General features: G+C 44.3%; 1 protein-coding gene across 3 annotated transcripts in view; it reads left to right on the top strand.

The window, feature by feature from the left end:
- Positions 1–23,115, top strand: part of slc8a1b (solute carrier family 8 member 1b) — a 126,236-nt gene that overhangs the window by 50,253 nt on the left and 52,868 nt on the right. The window lies entirely within an intron of this gene.

The raw sequence follows: 23,115 nt of genomic DNA, 5'->3' as shown, positions 1-23,115 counted from the left end.
TGCCAGAGCTGGATAGTAGTGACCAAATAACCAAGGCCAGAGCTGAATAGTAGTGACCAAGGCCAGAGCTGGATAGTAGTGAACAAATAACCAAGGCCTGAGCTGGACAGTAGTGTCCACGGCCAGAGCTGGATATTAGTATCCACGGCCAGAGCTGGATAGTAGTGACCAAATAACCAAGACCAGAGCTGGATAGTAGTGACCAAGGCCAGAGCTGAATAGTAGTGACCAAGGCCAGAGCTGGATAGTAGTGACCAAGGCCAGAGCTGGATAGTAGTGACCAAATAACCAAGACCAGAGCTGGATAGTAGTGACCAAGGCCAGAGCTGAATAGTAGTGACCAAGGCCAGAGCTGGATAGTAGTGACCAAGGCCAGAGCTGGATAGTAGTGACCAAATAACCAAGGCCAGAGCTGGAATGAATGAAGGGGTGAATGAAGGTGGGTGAGGGAGGTTAAAGCAGTAGGGGAGGGGGGCTCTGTACAGCAGAGTGAGTTACTGGTACTGAAGATGCTGCTTTGATGCCTTGTTGAAGACCGCCTGCAGCTTTAGACAGAGGGGGGTGGGGCTTAGAGGACAGATTGTAACAGATACAAAGTGTGAGTGTGTGTGTGTGTGTGTGTGTGTGTGTGTGTGTGTGTGGGGATGGCAAGTAGTGGCCTAATTTTTCAAAGGCATGTTTGCAGACTCCTCTTTGCTTGTGTTGGTTTTCTGGGTTTTCATGCTTGTGTTTGCCTTTCATTTGGGTTCTGCATCGGTTTGTTGGGGTGTATTTATGGCCTTGTTTCTATGCTGATGTGTGCATATGCGTGTGTGTGTGTGTGTGTGTGCTCATGGATGGTTGAGCATATAGATGAGATACGGGATGGGCAGAGAGAGAGAGAGAGAGAGAGAGAGAGAGAGAGAGCAGTAGGGGGAGAAAAACTGCTGTTCATTTCTGAAAGTGAAATTCTGTCCATTAACAAGACTGATGGACTCTCTGCATGTCAGTTTTACACAAACTCCGCCCCAGCAAGCTGTTACCATGGCGAATGGGCCAAGGCCGAACCTATTGTTCCGGTGAGATTGCGTTAATTCACTGGATGGGTTCTCAGCCATGTCATTAACGCCTTAATTGGGAGAACGGAAACGTCTCATTTAGTTAAACTGGCTCGTTTGTGGGACACACGCTTTTTTTGGCCAGCCCCTTTTGAAGACAGCGTACTTGTGACGTCATGGAAACCAACACATAGAAATAGAGCCACCCATTCAGCCTACAGCAGTTTAGCCCCGCCCTTTCACCCTGTAGTTATAAGGAGTGTTGATTGGCCTGGGCCGCATTTTGAATGAGGCTTAATCCAGAGCAGCCAATCAGAGCGCATTGTGAATTGGTTGCACTTGTCACAAAAATTAATACCTATTCGTCTTACATCAGCTTAGCCCCGCCCATTCACACTGTAGTTATAACAGCAGTTTAGGCCCGCCCTCACACCCTTACATCCTGCATTCAGAAACTAGTTAGTTAGTGTTAGTAATTAGTACACAATTGGGACGCACCCCTTATTTTACTTTAAACAGAGTGTGTGTGTGTGTGTGTGTGGGGGGGGGGGGTCTTTCTTTATTGTGCGATTCAGCTATGTAGCTGTAGCTCAGCAGATCCCAGCTCGGTGGCAGTTTCCTCAGCCAGCGGACCGGCTTGCCTTATTGGCTGTGCTCAGTCACACTAGGGGACAGCCCTGCCCACTAAGCTCCATGCTGCCACTCAGCGCTCTGACTCCTGGGAGATTGGAGGAGCAGTCCCGTCAGTAGGACAGTGAAGGGCTGCCGCCGGGGAGCGTGGGTAGTTCTGAGTGACGCAGAGAGGGCTGGATAAACACCCTGTCATCCTCCAGAGCGCCACCGCGGGATTTCTGATTTCACTCCCCTTCTCTCTCTCTTTCTCTCTTACTCTCTCTCTCTCTCTTTTTCTCTCTCTCACTCAATTCTGAACTCAATTTCCCTCTTTTCTGCTTTTCTCTGACTTTCTTTCTTCCTCTTTCATCTTTCCTTTGTTGCTTTCTTACATTTTCTTCTTCCTCTTTCATGTCTACCTTTATTCTTTATTCTTTTGTTCTTGTGTTCTTTCTTTTATCTTCCCTTTGTTCCAATTAACCATTCTTTCTCTTTCTTTCTTCTTTTTTGACTTTTAACTTTCTTTTTTTTATCTTTGTTTATCTTCTTTCATTCATTATTTCTATATTTTTCTTTATTTGTTTTCTTTTTTTATTTCCTTTTCTTTTTCTTTTCATCTTTTTTTCCTTTTTCTTATTTTCTAAGATCCTTTTTCTATACCTACATTTTACTGTACTTCCTTTTCTTCCTTCTTTCTCTTTTACCGTTCCTTTGTTGCTTTCCTCCTTTTCTTTCTCTCTTTTTTTAAACTGTTTTCTATGTTTTTCATTTTCTTCTCTTTTTTTACTGATTTGACCTTTTATTTTCATCCTTTCTCTCTTTTTTTCTTTTCATCCTTTCTTTTTTCCCTCCACTGTGTTTCTAAGGGGTGGGGATTAGTGTGTGTGATTATGAGTGTGTGTGTGCACACATGCAGCTCAATCATGGTGTTCTGTGCTCTTGATAGCAGCTGTCTTCTCGGTCACCGTGGGAAACGTTAGTGCCTGACTGCTGAAGAAATTGTGGGATTCAGACTCAGACACATGATCAATGAGTGCTCTTCACACACACACACACACACACACACACACACACACACACCATACATCCAAATCCACACTGCTAACACAGGCATGGCGGTGTGTGTGTGTGTGAGTGTCCAATGGAAGGCAACCAGAGGAGGCTAATTAAAAAAAACACCCTTTAGGCAGGTGCACACACACACACACACACACACACACACATGCAGAGAGGGGCCCTGTATGACATTAGGTCATTCTGTTTCATCTTCGAGTTTGAAACTAGTTGTGTAATGGCACTGTAGCACTGTGGTTGTGTGTGTGTGTGTGTGTGTGTGTGTGTGTGTGTGTGTGCTGGGGAGGATGATAAACTGGTTTAATTTCGTCGCCCCTCTGCTGCTCAGAGCTTCACTGCTGGTGGATCTCAGAGCGGAGGAGAATAAAAGGATGAGCTGATGGAGGAGTGGTGAAATGAAAAGGTGGAGGGAGGATTTATGAGGTGGAAGGCGAGATGCCATCAAACGCAGGCGTGCATTACATCCCAACTCTGACCCTATCACGCGATGCTTCCAGTGCTGGGAGGCTGAAGGCCACTGCATCACTTCAGATGTTTGGAGGAAGAAGCCAACTGCCAGTTCTGTTAGCATCAGCTAGCATGGTGCTGAGTGATGGGGCCAGAAGGAGGACCCCCACCCAGAGAGGGAGCGAGGCCAGTGATAAGAGGTCATCTTATTACATAACTGTGAAATTGCAGCACATTAGTGGACATATACCCATCACTGAAGCCTACAGCAGTTTAGCCCCGCCCATTCGCGTTGGAGGCGTGTTGAAGGAGGGTACGCGCTGTTTTAGCATGGGTGGCTTTTTGAATGAGGTGCGACACTGGGCAACCAATCAGAACAGACGTCACATAAACATACACTGTATGGACAAAAGTATTGGGACATTATTTCTTCTGAAATCAAGTGTTTGTCCTGCTTTTGTTGGAATAGCGGCCTCTACAGTCCAGGTCTACTGAATTATGCAGCATTGCTGTGAGGATTTGATTTAGAGGGGTCAGGATGTTGGATGACCACCATAATGGAGCACCAGCCATCATTCCAGAGTACACAGGTCTGGTTCTACTGCTCCACAGCTCAATACTGCTGAGGGGCTTTACTTTGCACCCCTCTATCCCACGCCTGGCATTCGGCAGCATGGTGCCAATAGGTTCAAATTCCAGATTGCAGTCCTATTCTATTGGCAGTACATCTCTGCAGTGTGTGTATGTGCATTTGCACATCTGAGTGCACCACATTCACACTTCTGATCAAGCACAGATAACAGCCAGTGTTCGCTTCGTCGGTGAGCGGATGGGCGCTAGCTCTGTACGTGGTGGGTATTAGCCTTTACGCTAGCTGTGTTGGCTGCACAAAATAGATGGAGCTGATTTGGACTGGAGGCTAATCGCTAATCTGTCTAAAGGACAGGCAGCCAGATTACGTTATCTGCCGTAATCTAGCGCCACACTGGTCTAATCTCAAAATACTGCCAATAGCATGTTAATGCCAGCCACTAACGCTGGATGTGTGTGTGCTGTATTCATGCCTTCCCATCGTCTATCTCTGTATACATCTGTAGGTTGACATATTGAAGAAATATGCACATACACCCTATGTCCAAATGTTTGTGGACACCCCTTCTAATGAACACATTCAGCTTCTTTAATGAACCTATTGGCACCATAGCTAATGCCAGGTGTGGGCTAGAGGGGTAGAAAGCCCCCCAACAGCATTGAGCTGTGGAGCAGTGGAACTACTGTGCTCTCTGGAATGATGGTGATGGAGCTCCATCCAGTACCTCCGGGATAAGTTGGGGAGTTGCGGATATGGTGGGGTGGCGATCATCCAACATCCTGCACAACACCCGCTCTGGTCGGTCAATGCAATCAATGCAATCAAATCCTCACAGCAATGCTCTAGCATACTCTAGTAGAGAGCCTCTTTCCCTGGCCAGTAGAGACAGTAGATACAAATTGTTTCCATACCCTTAATGAGCAGGTGTCCCAATACTTTTGTCCAAGTAGTTTATATAGAGAAATATGTGTAAATAGAGGATTGCACAGGATTTACAGTGGTGGTGATGGGAGCCATTGGTCGCGATGTCTAAAGCTGGCCTTATAGACTGTCTGTGGTCCGTCACTGCCCACTGGGATGGTCAGTTTCTGACCTCTGCGCTCTTGACTGCTCTCCACTCTCAAGCTAGTAACACTATACTTTAGAAAACACCAGGGCAGCACTAGACGCCAGTGCTACTCAAGGACCTGGATTGAGAAACACTGCGGCAGATGAATTGGAGTCATCCTCTAGACCCCTCTCTGCTTAATGGAGGCTGGTGGCTCCCTCTAGACCCCTTGAGTTAATTGCGTGTCCCCGGGTGGGCTTGCATCAGGCCATTGCGCCCGGTCCGTCTGCCTTGCTATTAATTACACTCAAATGTGTCAGAGCCAAGATGGCTGCCCCGGCTTATTGGGGCTAGGCCTTTTTCTTTTTAGTGGACGGTAAATCAGCGCCGGTACGTCAACCGGTGAGTTCTGAGCAGCTCCACGGTTGCTTACCTGTGTTAGCGCTACTGATCGAGCGTCTGGTTTACACCGGACAGTTAGACTGGACCTTCTCTGGTCTACTCCAGGATGAGTCATGAACGGTTGAACATGTGAGTTTTTAGCGCTATCGATCCAGAACCGTGTTCAATCTACTGCTTGATGAATCAGGGCCTGTATGGCAGCTTCTCTTCAGACGGTACTGTGTGTTTTTTCCATGTGCTTTATTCAGGACTCTTACCAGATGAGTCACGGACAGTTAGAGGAGGTCAGGGCGCATCCGAGTGGAAGGTGCTTTTGGTCTTTTCTTATTCCTGTAGCATCGTCATTTGTGACCTTTGGCAGCAGGCGGATACACATTTCTCCAAATTCACCCTGAAGACCCTGTTTTTTATACCATTACAGGAACCTTTTTCATCATAAGTGTTTCTAGAGCTGGTCTGAGTCAGACAGAATTCAGTCATATGCTTTTTATTTGATAAATTTGTCGATTTGTTTTTCTTTTACTTTCAATTTGGGACGGCCATAGCTCCCAGACGCGCTCAGAGGAAAGCACCGGATTACTGTATAAATGATTTACTGTATAAAAGTGCAAAATCAAATTAATCTAAAAAAGTACTAAATTAGCTACATCAGTTTTTGGAACAATTCTAAAATATTCCAGGCTAGACGTGGGACCTTTAAATCATTGCCGACATGAATTTTCCTCTGTTACCTTAATCAATCAGTTAAACAGCCAATTACACAGTACACCCAGGCCGGCTCAAAAGCCTCTGTATGTGCAGCAGTTAGATTTAGATTAGAACTACTTTCACAACAAACAAAACATATCTATATAATAATAATAATTATTATTATATATTTTTTATTATAAAACATCTATATTTAAATAATATAAGTATATATTTTTAAGAATCTTAAGTCTGTATACATCATTAAAATATATTCTTTTTTGTAGCCTTCTATAGAAAATAAAAAGAATTATTAAAATTATATACATATATTTTAAAACAATTCTGTAGAAAATAATAAAAAAATACACATACATATATTTTAAAACTATGTTAAGCCTGTATAAATTTAAAAAATATTATTTTATTATTTAAGAAAAAAAAATATTTTTTTTATTATTATTATTTTTTGTAGGTCCATGTAAAACAAAATAAAATTAGTATTAGTTTTTGTAGGCTGGTATATTAATAAAAAAAATTTTTATAAGTCTATTTAGCAAATGTATTTTTTTGCAGATGTGATATTAACCAAATTATTATTTACTGTATATTATATACTGTTCTATAGGAGTGTAGAATCAAATTGATGTAAAGGTACTGAATTATTTAGGGCATCATTTATCAATTTTATTGCAATTCTAAAGTATTTCAGTGAAGTGGGACTCTATTTAATCTCTCTCAACGTTAAACTGTCCCCTGTTGCAGATGTTAATTCAAATGCGACTGGTTTTATTGCATAGAGTCAAGTATCTGATTTGTGTACTGGGGTGGGCTCACCGGCTTGTGTGCTTCTTGGTATGGCAGTAACGTTACAGGGTTGTGAATTTAAAAAAGGGCTTTTCTGCTGAGATAAGTAATGAACAGTTACATGTAAATTGCCCCTTTTATTGTTTTTTGGCCTCTCTCTCTCTCTCTCTCTCTCTCTCTGACAGATTGACTGTCACAGTACTGATCACTGGGTTGTTAATGTGTTCGGAAGCTAAGTGGTCCCTTAAAAGCTGCTGTAGATTTTTTCTTCACCCATCTGCTGCTGATGCGCCCAATCAACCCCCCCCCCTCCCCCTGTATACTTTCCCTCTTTCGCGCACTCTCTCACTTTCTCTCACTTACGCATACACACAGACACACACACACACTTCGCCGCTCTCTGCGGTATTGTTTGCTGTTGCCCGGTTCAATTAAAATGCTGACAAGGCTTACAAAAGGGAGTGATTTGAATGCTACAAAGGGGCTTTTTGCTGCTTCACTCAGGGGGAGAGACTTTGAAAGAGAGAGAGAGAGAGAGAGAGAGACATATATATATATAAGGAAAGAGAGAGAGGGAGAGAGCGAGAGCTCCAAAGCAACAAAAGTAAACAGACCATGTCTCCCCCCGGTCAGTCTTCTCTGTTTACGGGCTAACTATGAAGCCACAGCAATTACTAGCTACTAGCTCGCCGCTACCCACAGGACAGTCATCACTGACGGAGGGACGGAGAGAGGGAGATGGTGGTCTTTTTAACCTTTGACCTGAGCTACACCATTGCAAGAACTGCTAGCAGCCTCTAGCGTACGATCAGACGAGAGCACCAGTGGCCACCACGAGAACATTCCTGAACCCCAGAAGTTGCTTCGGGCTCCTGGGTGGATAGCAAGTACCTTCCACAGTCATATCAGAAAATTAAGACCACCTACCTAACAGTGGGTATATCCAACCTTGGCTCGGATCATGCTAGGGAGACCTTGAGGAGTGGCCTGTATTAGTTGATGGAAGATGTTCATTATAGAGGTTAGCTGCTCTGTTGAGCGCTCCGTACCGCTCCCCTCTGGCATCAGCGGCCGTATGGCATCACTGTTAAGAAGTCCGTTCTCGGTACACCTTCACTACGGCGGCTCAAGTACATCCCAGTCACGAAGTTAGCCGGTTCCGAGATGCTACCTCCCACCCACATCAGAACCTTATGACCGACACTGGTTTGAACAAGAACTCGGCCCGGGGCGTCGTAGATGCCACGTGAGGGGGTTTGCTGCACGTATAAAGAAGTATAAAGAAGCGAGCACACCAGTCAGCTGTAGCAGAGTGCGAAACGCACCAAAGCGCCGGATCCCCAGCTCCACAGCACCGGCTAACAGACCCTTATGCTAGCCACCATTTAAGGCCTTGGCCGGTTGTGCTCTCTCAGACTTCGGCCGATGGCAATCTGATGCAAGACTGATGTCCAACGATAAGGGCAGGATACTAGGGTACAAGGTGAGGGGTGGTGGCATCTCGGAAACCGCTAACTTCGTGGGACGTGTTAGGTTGGTGGTCTTAATATTCTGATGTTAATGTAAATTTTTACAGGCCTACAAATTATAAATATTATTTTTTTAATTATTATCATAGAGAAGCCCGTTGAATTTCGGGATTTCCAGGCTGTTTCCAAATATATATATCTCATACCACCAGGTCCGAGTGGCTTCTCCAGTCCCGGCCCTGCGGCCCATGCAGTCTATTGTCCTCATAATTGATTGTGGTCGAGATTGCTTCATGATGCCATCGCCTGAGCATTCCCAAATCACAACACTCCTGCTTTCACGCCTGTATATTTCCCCATTGCATGATGCAGAGCCGCACAGGTGCCAGGAATAACCAAGGAAACTAGGTTACCAACGTACCAACACGGTGCAGTGCGGGAGCTCCAAAAGAACCCTGTCCCCTAGTGTGTGTGTGTGTGTGTTTTGTGTGTGACAGTGCCAGAGTAAGCCTGTGTGTACTTTTGCGAGCTCGTTTGTGTGTGAGCCTTCATTTGGCAGCAGGGGTCGGTGTGGAAGGACGCTGAGAACGGGAGCCAATTAAATATGCAGTGGGTCCGAGGCTGTGTTTGTGTTTACGAGTCAAAGCAACGGCCTCGTGCACGCTCGAGCGCATGCACATGTATAAATTTGGAGGCGGGGCGGGAGGGAGTGGGGGAGGTGGTCCTGAAACAAAAGTCCCCGGTAAGACAAAAGTGGTCCACACACACACACACACACACACACACAGCTTCAGAAAAGAGAGCCAACCCATCTGTTCCTCCTACACAAACAACTGCTGCTCATTTATCTACAGTTGAAATGTAAAGATCTAATCAATCTGCAAACTAATGTCTGAGAGAGAGAGAGTGTATGTGTGTGTGTGTGTATGTGTGTGTGTGTGTGTGTGTTTACGAATTTATATGCAGTTTCTAATTGCCCTGGATTCCCATTACCTCACACTTGTCTCACAAATGCTTGAAGGTAGCTCCAAACCTTCCCCCTTTCTCCTACTGCCTCTGTTCTTTATCTTCTCCAGCCCTCTAACCCCCTCATCTCTCTCCAAGTCCTCCACTGCTGCTACAATTGGAAGACCATTTCTTAACCCATTAAACCCTGGAAACTCTGCATGTAGGCCTGCACTTCATTACTGTAATAATTTACAGCAGTTTTATAGGCCCTAAAATAGAACCCTGTGGGACCCCGCAAAATCTGGTAAGCAGATACAGAAGCTTTAGGATTAATATCATGAATCGTTAACCTACTGTATCTCCATCATGAGGTCGATTAGCATGTACCTTAGTTTAGATACATGTTAGTGTGTTTAGAAAAGGACCCAGAGAAACCCAGAGAGCCTCGATCGTCAAAGCTGGCTACAGCTGGGCCAGTTTTGGGCCATAATGGAAATGCAGTACAAATATTTCACATAGAGTGAGAATCCGAATCCCAGCCTCTGTAACCTCCCCCGTTCTGCTGCAGTTAGCTAGCTAATGTTAGCTAGCCTTCAGCCACCTACAATAGAAAACTGTATTTGTCTTAGCACAGTTGAATCCTAAGAGTTCGGTACATGCAATTGACACAATCCAGCAGATGTGAGCTGGAAAACAGGCCGATTCCAAAACCCCAAAACTGTTACATCACAGTCTTGACTCTTTCCATTTACACTCTTTATACTGGCTCAGTGGTCTAATGCACTTCCATTATGGCCTGGGGGTCGCAAGTTCAAATCCCGAGCCTGAGCCAGCCGGAGTCTGAGAGAGCACGATTGACCGTGCTCTCGCCGGGTGGGTAGATGGCGCTCTCTCCTCTCATCACTCTTAAGTGATGTTGGCTGGCCAGGCATCTGTTAGCTGGTGTGGTAGAGCTGGGGAGCTGGGTGCGTTCCACCAAGCATGTCGGCTGTCAGAGACACGTGCTAATCCTTACCCTTCTAGGGTCGAGAGCATTGCTAATGTTTTCAAGACTAAACACAAAAGCTAATTGGGGAGAACATAGTATTGGGGATAAAAAGGATAGCAGCTAACGCTAGCTGAACAGAGAAGAGAAATGGGCCAAATGGAGAAAGCACCATTGCAGATAAAAGGGCTAAAAGCTAACGATAGGCCAACTGGAGTAGGGTCAAGCAGGTGCTAGGCTAAAAGCTTAAAACCCAGCCAACTGGCTACAATCTCTTCAGCTAGCTAAACCTACATCACGCTGAGAGGACACAACGAGAGGACTGCAGGCCAGCCACACTCTCTATTAAGACTCGGGGGGGGGGGGGGTGCTATGCTAGGCTAAGCTATGCTATGCTACATGTCTTCCATGAGCAGTCACGTTGCTGTAAACCAGACCAGCCTATATTTCTGCTTTTATATACAGGGAACGACAACAGTCGTGCCGAGACACAGCTAACGTTAGCAGCGTCCCCAGAACTAGGTCGCCTCTTGAAAAGGTCAGGAAGTGAGGACAGCTCCGAACTTTGGTCCATCCCTTCTGTCTAAGGGGGGAACAAGGAGTCTCGGAAGTATTTTTCCTATTCACAAGGAGAGACATGAAAAATTCCATGGCATTCCACCACAAATTTCCTACCTCTGGAAAAAATAGTCCCATCCTGGAACTACTTCCCAGCTTCGCACAGACTGCAGTGGAATTCGGCAGCGTCTCATTGACTTCTATTAGAATTGGATTCGTAGGCAGGAGCTGTTCTGTTCAGGAAAATGCTTCGGAATTCCGTGGAAATCCGACCGCACGCCACAATTTTTCGGCGTATTCCTTTAAGTGGCAGTTTAGTCGACCGTAGCTGCAGCTCTCCTGCGTTCTGTATTTACATACGGAATTTAAACTCGGTACAGCCAACATTTTGTTAACGAGAGACTCAAATCCCTAGGCTGTGGAGCGTTTTGCTTTGAAGTGTGTGTGTGTGTGTGTGTGTGGATCTCTCTCTTGCTATGTGTGTGTGAGTGCATGCGCGAGTCATAGTGAATATTTCAAGGCTCAGTCATTGTTAAGTTGGCCCGGATGACTGTGTAGCGATTTGTCAATTAGAGTTTTCATTCTCCGGTGAATCTGGTGTGCTGGATCAATGAGATTTAGTGGATTTGTGCAGACATGCAGAGAGAGAGTGAGCGCGAGAGTGCGGGAGGGAAGGCGCGAGAGGCAGAACGATGCAGAATGTGGAGGGGTGGCTGGGGCCCGCTGTTGCCTCCCGTGTATAAATAACGTCCGTTACCCACCGATGATTCCCAAGGCCCAGAAATTGGTCTCCTGCACAGTTCGGCAGTTCGTTTGGGAGCATTGCCTGTCCAGCCCATCAGCCCACCTGCCAGCGATGTTCCCATTTCTGAAAGGTTACGACGCACACTTACAGCACCGCACCGCTGGACGTTAAATGGTGCCATTGGAACCATAGATAGTCAAAGGCTATTCCAGTCACTTCGGTGGTCAGTGGTTTTAAATGTTATGGCTGATGGTGTTTATTGACGTTATTGCATTATTGCAGTATCCTGCTCTACCCTGTTCTGTTCTCCATGTTGTACGGCCCCTAACTCAGGAGGTTCTCACAGAGAAGCATTGTTAAATCAGGGGAACGGAGAAAGGCTAGGCCATGGGGCTCAATGGGCACCTGACTAAGCATTTTCGGAGGATGCGGCGTCTGTGTGGATAATGAATCTCGAAATATCCCGCTGTTGCTGTCTGCAGGAGCCGACTCCAGCCTTTAATTCCGAGCTCTGAGACGCTACGCTAAAGGTCACCGAAGAGTCAATCTCATTTTCGCTTCTGCCGTTTCCATCTGAGGGCAAAGGTCACCAAGCCGTCCTTTTTGCTGTTTGGCCTAGTCATCAGAATCTTGCATAAGTCACACTCTCTCACTTCCTCAGCTTGAAAGGAGGTCTACTGCAGCTGATAGACTCAACCATTCTGCTTGTTAATTGCATCAGGCAGCGCAACTACAGGCCTGAATCTGGCTCTAATAAGCATGCTTAGAATAAGCTCTCGCTCTCCTCTTCAGTCTGTCTATCTCTCTCTCTCGCTCTCTCTCTCCTTCAGTACCTCTTTAAGACTGTGACGCTTTTGATTAGAATTGAATTTTCCACCCAGTTAATTTCCACATTAAGTTTTTAATTTTAGAAATCCCGAGCCGTGGGTTCGGAGCGGCACAGCGGCGGAGCGTGATTTACTGTGTGGAAAGAGGGGACGCTGTGCTCGCTGCGAATAGGAACGGTGGGCAAACGTTGAACGTTATTGAATAAATAGAACTGCAGTCTCCAGAAAGACCTTAAATCCTAGCACTTTTAAAAGCTTCCGGCCTCATGACACACCAGCTGGGTGTTTACCATGCCGGGAATTTAGGAGAATTGGGATGCTCTTGTGATTAGGATGTGATGCTGTAAGCCTTGACTTGAGAACTGGAGCTCTAGTCCTGTGTGCAGTTTAGTGCTGTGGGTCTTATTGAAGTCTTGAGGGCTTTGGTATGTCGGCTGTTAAGTACACCTGTCAGTGGGGATGTGCCATACTGTGCTTTTGAGTTTGGTACTGTAGGTTTGGTACTATAATCTAGGTTAAGATTTGGTACTGCAGTGCTGCTTGTGGTTCTGTAATATGATCTTGGTTCATATTTGAGCCTATAATCCTGGCTTTTAAAAGTGGTTGGGGTTCGATACTAGTCTGATTTGGCACTGTAACAAAATTGGGTCCTGTTGAGATTTGGTACTACGATCCAGGTCCAGATTTCATACCGTCATCGTGGTTGGGGTTTGGTGTTATAATATTGGTTGAGATTTGGCCCTGTAGTCCTGGTTGATCTTTGGTGTTGTAATCCTGGTTGAGGTTCTGTACTATGATCTTGGTTAATATTTGAGTCGATAATCCTGGTAGAAATTTGGTACTACAATCCAGGTCAGATTTTAAATGTGGTTGGGTTTGGGGTACAGTATGATTTGGCATACTGATTTGGCATGGCCCTGTAATCCCGGTTGAGATTTGGTACTACAATCCAGGTCCTGATTTCAGGTTTGGTACTATAACATATGTTGCAATTTGGCCCTGCAAGCCTAAATGACATTTATTACTGTAGACCTGGTTGAGATGTGGCACTACTATTTATTTGGTACTGTAATCTTGGTTAAGGTTTGGTACTGTAATCTTGGTTACAGTTTGGTACTGTAATCTTGGTTACAGTTTGGTACTGTAATATTGATTGTAATGGGTACTATGATCTTGACAGATTTTGGTACTGAAATCCTGGATGAGGTTTGGTACTGATTTGGTACTGTAATCCTGGTTGAGGTTTGGTACTGAGATTTGGTACTGATTTGGTACTGTAATCCTGGTTGAGGTTTGGTACTGATTTGGTACTGTAATCCTGGTTGAGGTTTGGTACTGAGATTTGGTACTGTAATCCTGGTTGAGGTTTGGTACTGAGATTTGGTACTGTAATCCTGGTTGAGATTTGGTACTGAGATTTGGTACTGTAATCCTGGTTGAGGTTTGGTACTGAGATTTGGTACTGTATTCCTGTTTGAGATTTGGTACTGTATTCCTGATTGAGGTTTGGTACTGATTTGGTACTGTATTCCTGGTTGAGATTTGGTACTGATTTGGTACTGTATTCCTGGTTGAGGTTTGGTACTAAGATTTGATACTGTAATCCTGGTTGAGGTTTGGTACTGAGATTTGGTACTGTAATCCTGGTTGAGATTTGGTACTGTATTCCTGTTTGAGATTTGGTACTGTAATCCTGGTTGAGATTTGGTACTGTATTCCTGTTTGAGATTTGGTACTGTAATCCTGTTTGAGATTTGGTACTGATTTGGTACTGTATTCCTGGTTGAGGTTTGGTACTGAGATTTGGTACTGTAATCCTGGTTGAGATTTGGTACTGAGATTTGGTACTGTATTCCTGTTTGAGATTTGGTACTGTATTCCTGGTTGAGATTTGGTACTGTAATCCTGGTTGAGATTTGGTACTGATTTGGTACTGTATTCCTGGTTGAGGTTTGGTACTGAGATTTGGTACTGATTTGGTACTGTATTCCTGTTTGAGATTTGGTACTGATTTGGTACTGTATTCCTGTTTGAGATTTGGTACTGTCCTGGGTGAGATTTGTTTCAAAATTTTCTCCCCAAATTTGAGTCCTTTCCGAATCCCGCCCCATAGCTAGAACTCCCATCACATGATGCCACTAGTGCCAGGTTGGTGAAGGCAAGCATGATCCATGGTAAATAAAATGGCAGTATTTTTTACATTTGAATTGATTTAGATTCTGGATACAAACCTTTACCGTTGGCTAGCCAGCTGCATCCTTCCCAAGCTCTTCTTTCCACTACATGTTAACACTTAGCGCCGCTTGTTGATGACAAAACTAGTTGACTTGTTTATGCCTGCAGTAGAATTGCGTAATAATGCTTCGCTCCAGGAGCCCACATTCACGTCAGCTGTGTATTAGATTTCTGCATGAGGACAAGAAGGCTAATTAGATAACTGATAATGCTATGAAAGGTGAAACCACCTGTGTAGATGGTATCTTGAGGCGTAGATAATTGGGTAACTTCAATGTCGGGCTAGACTCTGCTCTGTACAGTTGTTCTGCAAACCCCTGGCGAACTCCCTATTCTATATTTGCCTTTGTTTGCACTTAAGTGTGCTTGATGTTTTCCAACTTAATTGGCACTGCAGAGATAATTGCAGTTTGATCTGCCTCATCAAATGCGATGAGCAAACAGCATTTCCTGCATGTTGCGACTAAATAATGTGTCTAGATACTGTTACCCTTCTCTTACTGTAACTTCACATCCATACCCATTCTACTGGATCTGAGTTCTAAGAGCTGAGATCCATATGTCCGAGTGAATGCCTGCCGGTTACTGTTACATTGCCAAATAGCCTAACTAACAGCTCTATCTGATGTTGACTAATGGCTACATCCAGAAATGGTGGAACTAACATGCTGGCAAGTCGTCCACTGAGAAGAAAAGATCTGTTGTTGAAGACAATGAGCCTTTATCAGCCACCGGCTTATCAGTTAGCTCAGTTAGCTGATGAGCTTATCTGAAAAGACAGATAAGGATTTCAGAAATTGGTCAAAACTGAAAGAAGGTCCCTTCTTAACTTGCCTTTCCACCTTAAATGGAATAGCAGTTACCTTCTGAACCGTGGACAGCTGCTAAATGCTTGTCCAGAGATTTTGTAGAGCAGTACTGTGGTCCTGTTTGAGATTTGGTACTTCACTGTTTTTATACATTTCTTTAAGTCTAAAGTTTAAGGTGAGCTGGGCTTACTGTAATTCTCATTCATTTTGGTTTAATAGCCTTGATTAAAATATTTCATATTAATATTGTAGCCTTGATTAATATTGTGGAGTTGATCAGTTTTGATGTACTCTTGTTTGGGATTTTGTACAATAATGTCATATTTGGAATCTGTAATGTAGATTGAGATTCAGTGCCGTAGTGCCGAGATTCATTGTCGGAGTGCTGAGATTCTGTGCCGCAGTCCCGAGATTCAACGCCACAGTGCAGATTCAGTGCCACAGTGCAGAGATTCAGTGCCGTAGTGCAGAGATTTAGTGCCGTAGTGGCGAGATACAGTGCCAAAGTGCTGAGATTCAGTGCAGCAGTCCCAAGATACAGTGCCACAGTGCAGAGATTCAGTGCCTCAGTGCCGCAGTCCCGAGATTCAGTGCCGCAGTCCCGAGATTCAGTGCTGCAGTCCCGAGATTCAGTGCTGTAGTGCTGAGATTCAGTGCCAAAGTGCTGAGATTCAGTGCCAAAGTGCTGAGAATCAGTGCCGTAGTGCAGCAATTCGGTGCCGTAGTGCCGAGATTCAGTGCCGTAGTGCCGAGATTCAGTGCCGTAGTGCTGAGATTCAGTGCCAAAGTGCTGAGATTCAGTGCCAAAGTGCTGAGATTCAGTGCCAAAGTGCTGAGAATCAGTGCCGTGGTGCTAATATTCAATGCTGTAGTGCTGAGATTCTGGGCCGCAGTGCAGATTCAGTGCCATAGTGCCGAGATTCAGTGCTGTAGCTATGTACTATGGGCTCATCTAGATTGACGGTTCTATGCACATGATTAAGATTTGGGGAATTGTGGGAAACTGTAGAAAGTAATTATATTTATAATATATAATCCACTAGTCGGCCTTCTCCGATTATCCCAACCGTCACAGAATTCAAATTCCCTAAAAGACGTTTACAGGCTCATGCCTGAAGCACCTCCTCCCAGCCTTCGCAACCCTCCCCCACCCCATATTTTCCCTTTTAACTGTCATATCTCCCATTCCTGGCTCCTCGAATCAGAGGAGGGACTGGCTTCCTACCACCAAACAGAAGTCACCTGAACTTCAGCCCAAATTTCTCTTCTCTTCGAATCATCAAGGCCCAAACTGGCAAAAACATTGTTAATATTCTGTAAGCTGTCCGGAAAATCTGAGCAGGAGATGGTCCGGTCCAGCGGGGGTCTAATACGCTTTCATTTGGCCTGAAGTTTATTGTTCAGTTTTTAACATTTCACAGATGTCACTCATATGTAGACACGGGTCCTCCATTACTGCAGAGCGGAACTGAAGACATACGGAGGCGGAATACATCAGGAGATACAGAAGGGAGAGGAACGCTGAGGGAATGGGAGACGAAAGGAGGGAGAGCGCGAGTGTGAAAGAGGGGAGATAGCGAGGGGGAGTGTGAGCGAGGAAGATAAAGGAGGAGAGAACGAGGGAACGTGCGGAGAGCACGTGGGGCATTGTGGGTGCGGCGAATGGAGGGAGGAGAGGAGGATAATTGCGGCCTCTGAAACCAAGCGGAAGAGAGAGGAGCTGGCATTTTGGCCTTTTTCTAACACACACACACATATACACGCACACACACACACATAAATACACACACACTGTCCTTGCAGTAGCAATGAGTTATAGCACCGACGCTCACAGTATCACACACACGTTTGCGACAGAGATGATTCATGGCTTTTCCGCTCACTTGAACGAATTTGCAGCAGCACACACTCCTCCCTCACAGTCCTGAACACATATGTACAGCTGAATGCAAAAGTTTGGGCACCCCAGCCTAAATACATGCTTAACAGTGGGTGGGGCATTCTTTTGAGAGAACGCTGCTCCTTGTTTGTGCAAGCAATGCTGTACAGTAGAAGGGTGCACCGCCACTCCTGAGTTGGCTAAACCTTCCTGCGGGTCTTGTGCAGTCATATAGTGGTTTACTTAGCCTTGCTTGGCGGCATATGAGCAGTTCTGTCTGAGACTTTACCTTGACTTCCACATTCCCCCTGAACTGCTGTTACCTAAAAAAATCCAAAAAGAAAAAACACATTCCTACAATCTGTGATAAACATAATCTCAATAGTCTTACAAGTTCTGTAAAAAAGACTCCATATGGCTATAAATTCTGAAAAAAATCTTTATATTCCTACAAATTCTGAAAAAAATCTTTATATTCCTACAAATTCTGAAAATAAAATTCTTTATATTCCTACAAATTCTGAAAAAATCTTTATATTCCCACAAATTCTAAATATAAAATTCTTTATATTCCTACAAATTCTGAAAATGAAATTCTTAATATTCCTACAAATTCTGGGAAACCATCTTTATATTTCTACAAATTATGAAAAAAACTATATTTCTACAAATTCTGGAAAAATACCTTGATATTTCCACAAATTCTGGAAAAAAATCGATCGTCTGCTCGCGGGGGAACATGGTTGTTGCAGGGTATAAAAGCCAGTATTGATTACTCTCTGAATTCTGCATTCATCAGCTGCCTAACCAGTAAATTAACCCCTTATGCTTTGTGACTTTTGTTAAACCCTAAGAATTACTAATCAGTAAGTACATGCCAAGCAATGCAAATGGAATTGGAAGGTATACCAGTGGGGAGGCGATGGGGTAAAGCCAGGAGCCACCTGTGGTTCTAAAGCGGGTCTAAAAAGGTATTTACAATTGCCAACCGTCATTAAACTTGGGCCCCGGACACCCATTTCCTCCATGTTAGTGCAAACAGTGCTGCACAGTAGAACAGTGCACCACCACTACACCTTCAGCCTGCAGGTCCTTTCCTGTCATATTGGGGGTTTGCTTTGCCAGCATATCAGCAGCTCTGAAAAACATCTGAGAGTTGTCTTGGTCTCCCAGATTTTCCCAAAGCTTCATATCAGCTGAGGTCATCTATTATTGCAATATTATTAATAGTACAGTATATTCATATTGTTCATTAAGCCTTAGTATCTTGGGATCTAAACTGCCTTTGGACCTGCTGATGCTCTTGTTTTGTAAATGTGTGTGTGTGTGTGTGTGTGCTGAGGTTGATGGCGCTGAGCTCTACATGTCGCGAGGCTGCTTTAGGCTGATTTGAGCAGACACCTGTCACTCACACAGTGACGAACACTCTTCCATTCTTAACAAAGACACAAAGGCAGACAAGGTGAATAAAGGCTTACGGTACTCTGTGTGTGTATGTATGTGTGTGTGTGTGTGTATGTGTGTGTATGCACATGCATTTGTGTGTTGCTGGAAATGTGTAGTTCTGTGATGTGTGTGTGTGTGTGTGTGTGTGTGTGTACACTGTTGGCGAGAGTAGCATCCATCACACAGATCTGTAGTGACACTGACGTCCTTTAGGACAGATAAAGCAGAGGCTTTATGGCTGCAGTTCATTTTCCATCGCACTGGAGCATCCATTCAGATCAGCTCACAGCGAACCCCGCTCAGATAAACCGAGCTAATGAAAAGCTCCATCTCCCTAAACACGGTGTTGAGAAGATCTCCATAGTAAGAACATTTCTGATGGGCCTGTTGTTTAAAAAAAATGTTACTAAAGAAATTCGACATCTTGCTGCAAACTGTAGTGAAATTTCTGGTTGAATATTTATATATTAATGTTTATAATTTTTTTGGCAAAAGTAAAAGGCCATATTCCAACAAACTGCAAGACAAAAATATTGATATTTCTACAAATTCTGGAAAGAAATATAAAATTTAATTAAACATTTCCACAATCCTACAATTTCTGGAAAAAAATAATATTTTGATGAAGGTAAAAGGCCGTATTGCAAGTCCAACATATTCCGACAAATACTAGAAGAAAATCCCCCCAGATCCACAAATTCTGGTAGTATATCTCCATAATTCTAGGTTATTTTAGGTTGAAAAGTTTTCCATTATCTCTAGTGAAAATCCTCATATTCCTATAAATATGGTGGAACAAAATAACATTTAACTAAACATTTTGAAAAGAAATATTAAAAATATAAAATCTAAACAATCCTACAAATTCAGGTGGAAAATCTCCATATCACTACAAATATACTAACCTCAATCTTTTTGGCAAAATAAACAAACAACAATAAATATCCCTACAATCTGTAATGAACATAATCTCAATAGTCTTACAAATTCTATAAAAAAAGGCTCATATTCTGGAAAAAAAAACCTTTATACTTCTACAAAATCTGGGGAAAAATCTTCATATTTCTACAAATTCTGGAAAAAAAGAATTCCATATTCCTTTAAATCCACAAAGTGTACAAAGTTCTGCATGCCTACAAACTCATATAAATATCCCTATAAATCTTATATAAGTGCTGTTAACATCTCTACAGTTTCTTACCCACGCTGTACTAATGCTCATATGATATACTAATATGTATACTGTATAGAAATGATAATAACTAATTGGCTGTCGTCTGATTGGCCTGATTGGTCTGATTGGCCTTACCAAGCCTGATATCCTCACCAATCACAGAGGTTTCTCTGGGTGTTGATAAATCAGAGTCCCGTCAGGTTCTCAGTAAAGTGTTGTTAGTATATGGGAGGTGAGAGCGTATCCCAGTCACAGTACCTAGCGGTTTAATCGTGATATGGACCCCCCCCCCCCCACACACACACACACACACACACACACACACCCCCCCGGTGTTTCCAGTCCATTGGGTCTCTGCTGCGCTCTGCGTCTCTGCCCTCTGCTGCAGAGTTACACATTCTATCTCTGCATTTTCTAGTTACTGTGTAATAAACCAGGCGACGCTGCTGTCATTGCTCGGCCCAGCCGGCCTTATTAAAAGCCTGTGTGTATACATAATAGATAAGCAAAGCACCATTTGTCCTGACAGGTACACGCCGGACCTCTGACCGTCCACTTTCATGCCTCTCGACGCGACTGAAACGCTGCGGCTCAGAGTTACAGTGCTATGCGGGAGCACGGCCGAGCTGGTCAAGCCGGGCGTGGGTGGATATCTTGGTGGCCGTGGTTTCAATAACCTTGCTTGTGTCTTTTTGCGCATCATCAGCTAACGAGACGATGAGAGCTATTGAGGCACCGTACCTGTGATAGAAGGAGACAGACCGACCGTGGCCTGATCTTCAGGCTTTGTAAGAGTCAGAGACTGTAGTGTCAGGTGTGTGAGATCATGCTGTGAGATGTAAGCGAAAGGGCAGTTACGGTGTTTATGTCCAGGCCATACACAGTCCAGCATCTCATGCTTTGTGTGTGTGTGTGTGCGTGTGTGTGTGTGTAAATTTATTGCATATAAATGACTGATAACAGATGGAGCCTTAGTGACCTTTAGCCAAGCATAATAGTGGGGTGTTTTGGAAGAGAGAGAGAGAGAGAGAGAGCGAGAGAGAGAGAGAGAGAGACAGAAAGTCAATATTACGTTGATCAGATTTCTTGTTGTAAGTGTTGTTGTGAGTGTTGTGAGTGGTGTTGTGAGTGTTGTGAATGTTGAGTGTTGTGGGTGTTGTGAATGTTGTGAGTATGGTGAGTGTTGTTGTGAATGTTGTGAGTGTTGTGAATGTTGTTGTGAGTATGGTGAGTGTTGTTGTGAGTGTTGTAAATGTTGCTGTGAGTGTTGTGAATGTTGTTGTGAGTATGGTGAGTGCTGTTGTGAGTGTTGTGAATGTTGTTGTGAGTATGGTGAGTGCTGTTGTGAGTGTTGTGAATGTTGTTGTGAGTATGGTGAGTGCTGTTGTGAGTGTTGTGAATGTTGAGTGTTGTGGGTGTTGTGAATGTTGTGAGTATGGTGAGTGCTGTTGTGAGTGTTGTGTTGTGAGTATTGAGAATGTTGTTGTGAGTATGGTGAGTGCTGTTGTGAGTGTTGTGAATGTTGAGTGTTGTGGGTGTTGTGAATGTTGTGAGTATGGTGAGTGTTGTTGTGAGTGTTGTTGTGAGTGTTGTGTTGTGAGTATTGAGAATGTTGTTGTGAGTATTGTGAGTGGTGTTGTGAGTGTTGTGAGTATTGTGAGTGTTGTGAATGTTGTTGTGAGTGTTGTGAATGTTGTGAGTATGGTGAGTGCTGTTGTGAGTGTTGTGAATGTTGTGAGTGTTGTGAATGTTGTGAGTGTTGTGAATGTTGTGTTGTGAGTATTGAGAATGTTGTAAGTATTGTAAGTGGTGTTGTGAATGTTGTTGTGAGTATTGTGAGTGTTGTGAATGTTGTTGTGAGTGGTTATGAGTTTAGCTAGTTTAGTGTTACAGCTGTAACTGTCCATCAAAGCACTGTATGATAAAAAATGACTGTATGAAATAATTGATTAATTGATTAGGTACAAAAGGAAAGATCGCTAATTACCAGCTCCAAACATCTGCACACTGTGAAAGGCCAGCTTTGGCTACACTGTCAGGCTGTATGTGAGAGAGAGAGAAAGAGAGAGGTTGAGAGAGAGAGAGAGAGAGAGAGGCAGAGAGAAAGATAGAGGTAGAGAGAGAGAGAGGTAGAGATAAAGATAGAGGCAGAGAGAGAGAGAGAGAGAGAGAGAGAGAGAGAGGTAGAGAGAAAGATAGAGGTAGAGAGAGAGAGGTAGATAAAGCTAGAGACAAATGATAATAGTGAGAGAGGTAGAGAAAGGGCGAGGTAGTGAAAGTGAGAGGGGGTTAGAGAGGTAGGGGAAGAGAGAGGTAAGGAGGGAGGGGTAGAGAGAGAGAGAGAGAAAGAGAGAGAGAGAGGTAGAGAGAGGTAGAGAGAGAGAGAGAGAGAGAGAGAGAGAGAGAGAGAGAGAGTGTATTGGCACAGTCCTGTAGATATAAAATTGTGTTTGATAAAAATCCCACTTGAACTGAAACTGGCTTTAAATCTTTGATGTACTGCAGATGTAACAGCTTTACACACACACACACACACACACACACACACACACAGCAGCAGCAGCAGAAGGCCAACGCTCTCCTCTCAGAGATGGTAGAGGTCTGTTTTTCTCCTCTGGTCCGAGTGCTGCTTCTGTCCAAACAGCTCAGCGGCCCAGAGTCCAGAAACACCCCGACCTGCCCTCCCTGTCCTGTCTGACCCCAGCACTGACCGAGCCAGGGCCTCTCTCCAGTTCTCCCTCTCTCGCGCTCTCTGTCTCAATCTCTGCCCCTCGCTCTCGCTCTCGCTCACTCGCTCTTTTTCGGACTCTCTCTCTCTCTCTGCTTATGGCCGGTGGTGTTTTGTTTTGGGCAGCGTGGGCGGTTGCCATGGTGATGACGTGGCTGCGTTAACTACAGGCTGTCACTGAGGAGCGCTAAAAGAACCTCAACTCTGGACTCATTTATATGTGTGTGTGTGTGTGTGTGTGTGTGAGCCAGTTTCCATCAGCATTCAAATGAGAGAATGTGTGTGTAGGCTTTTCATGCACTGCTTTTCCTCCAGAGCTATCTACAGTGGTCTGTAGACCTACAGTGGACCTAGCAACACCACAGCAACCATATAGCAACCACGTGGCAAGCACCTAGCAACACCTCAGCAATCACCTAGCAACCATTTAGCAACAACATAGCAACCGCCACTTAGGATACCATTGCAACCACACCATCAACACCATAGCAACCGCCTAGGTTACCATTGCAACCACTTAACACCATAGCAGCCACCTAGGATACAGTACAAACCAGTTCGCAAACCACCTAGGACACCATTGCAGTCATCCCGCAACATCATAGC

The sequence above is a fragment of the Salminus brasiliensis genome, chromosome 10 (assembly GCF_030463535.1).
Source record: "Salminus brasiliensis chromosome 10, fSalBra1.hap2, whole genome shotgun sequence".
NCBI lineage: Eukaryota > Metazoa > Chordata > Actinopteri > Characiformes > Bryconidae > Salminus > Salminus brasiliensis.
Note: the sequence above shows the minus strand (reverse complement) of the source record. Positions and strands in the feature narration are given on the sequence as shown.